Source organism: Sturnira hondurensis, unplaced genomic scaffold, assembly GCF_014824575.4.
Source record: "Sturnira hondurensis isolate 20B ecotype Veracruz unplaced genomic scaffold, ASM1482457v3 Scaffold0000925, whole genome shotgun sequence".
In the NCBI taxonomy this organism is placed as follows: domain Eukaryota; kingdom Metazoa; phylum Chordata; class Mammalia; order Chiroptera; family Phyllostomidae; genus Sturnira; species Sturnira hondurensis.
The window spans coordinates 216,248-218,447 of NW_028073556.1; positions in this window are offsets into that span (position 1 = coordinate 216,248).

A 2,200-nucleotide genomic window follows, 5' to 3' on the forward strand; every position below is an offset into this window, starting at 1 on the left:
AAGTTCATTAATTAAAATTTAAAAATAATAAAGGAAGAAAACAAAGGAGAGAGGGAAGAAACAGAGCAATTTCATGACTGAAGGTAGTGGAATGAAAAAGAGGAAGAAATAGAAGTTGAGACAGCAATTCCCATAAATTTTCCACCTTGTAAAGGGGAAGTATGGACATGGTCATTGTAGACACACAATATAACTAATATCAAATGGGTTAATTAATAAATGAGTAATGTAATAAATGAGATCGAGCTGTCAAAGAATGAAATAATGGAAATTTCCCATGAGAGGGTGCATGACAGTTTTCAGAGACACTACATGCGACTCTGCTGTAACACACCAACAATGCTCAACAACTTCCAGTCAGTCAAAATGAGCTGCAATAATTAGGATGACGAGGGCTGAAAAGTGGAATGAAAGCTGAGGCCGAAGGTTGCAAAATGATGAAAGGTTCCTAGGCATTGGATAGACCTACCAACAGGCATGGCTGACCATAAACCCCAGGCCAGAGAAGAGGGCACGTGAAACCAAAAAAATAAATATTTAAACAAGACGTCAAACAGTTGGGAAACTTGGTGAGAAAGATAAATAGTCAGAGGCTAAACTCTGAGTCTTCCCTGATATCCTTCCACAGTTTTATCCTCATTCTTTGAGAGTAAGATGTACAGGTTCCCTTACACATTGTCTCATTCCTTCAACTGACCACACAAGTGACTCTCATTCCTGGGCCTGATTCCTGCTCCATCCTTCTCTACTGCCAGCAGCCACCCACCACATAGAAAGCTGACATCACAGTGAGTTAAGGAAAGCTTCATTTTTGCATGACTGGAACATAGAGACCTTAGATGGCTGATTTGCTGGCTATAGATTTTATTTCTTTCTCTCCCACCTACCTATTTTGCCAAGGGAAACAAGAAAACAGCATCATTGAAGTTTCAGAAATATGCAGTTCTTCTGAAATTAACTGGTCCAATGCAGGACCATTAAACGCACACACACACAAACAAACAAATGACTATACAATAAAGCAACAGCTAATTATAGCCCCATGGATTAATGACCAAGGGATGCTACAGGGATTTAGGATTGTGAGATCACTTGGCCTGGGGAATCATGTCTTACGGTTTTTTAGATTTTCCCAGTGTATCTAAGCTGAGAAGCTTTTAATGAGAAGAAAGAGAAGCATTTTTAGAAGTATTTTTAATTAAATATAATGAGATGATATTGGTTAATAATATTATACAGATTCAAGTGACAATTCTATGATATTGTGGTAGGCGCACAATGCAATAGTAATAAAACATGCTCTTGTAAATCTATTCTTTATGATAACTAAAAGTGAATTTCAGGATACCATTAAGTATTGTCTTTTTACGGAGATGGACAACAGTGTGGTAATTGTGGTGGGGAAGGACAGTGGGCAGAGATGGAGAGGGTAAGGGAGTAAAATGGGAATAGAAAAGAACAATCAAAATGACTCAATAAAAAATAAAAATAAAAGTTACTTTCTTTTAAATTTTTAACCAATCATTCCTATGTTGATTATCACAAAAATATTCCATTTAAATATAGAATATTCCATTTAAATATAGAATATATTTATTTTCATTTTTTAAATTTAATATTTAATTAATTTGTTTTAGTTTAATTATTGTTCAAGTACAGTTTTCTGCTTGTTACTCCCATTGGAGCCCACCTTCCCAACTCTCCACACCTTCCTCCCATTTCCACCTCCCTCTACTTTTTGTCCATATGTCCTTTATACTTGTCCCTGTAAACACTTCCCCTTTTCCCCTGAAATACCCTCCCTTCTCCCCTCTGGTCCCTCTCAGCCTGTTCTCTATTTCAGTGTCTTTGGTTATATTTTGCTTCTTTGTTTTGTTGTTTAGGTTCCTCTTTAAGGTGAGATCATATGGTATTTGTCTTTTCCAGCCTGGCTTATGTTGCTCAGCATAATGCTTTCTGGTTCCATTCATTTTGTTGCAAACGGTAGGAGCTCCTTCTTTCTTTCTGCTGTATAGAATTTCCTTGTGTAAATGTGCCATAGTTTTTTCATCCAGTCATTTACTGATGGGCACTTAGGTAGCTTCCAACACTTGTTTATTGTAACTTGTGCTGCTATGAACATAGGAGTGCATAGGTTCTTTTGGATTGGTGTTTCGGGGTTCTAAGGGTATAATCCTAGTAATAGAATTGCTGGGTCAAA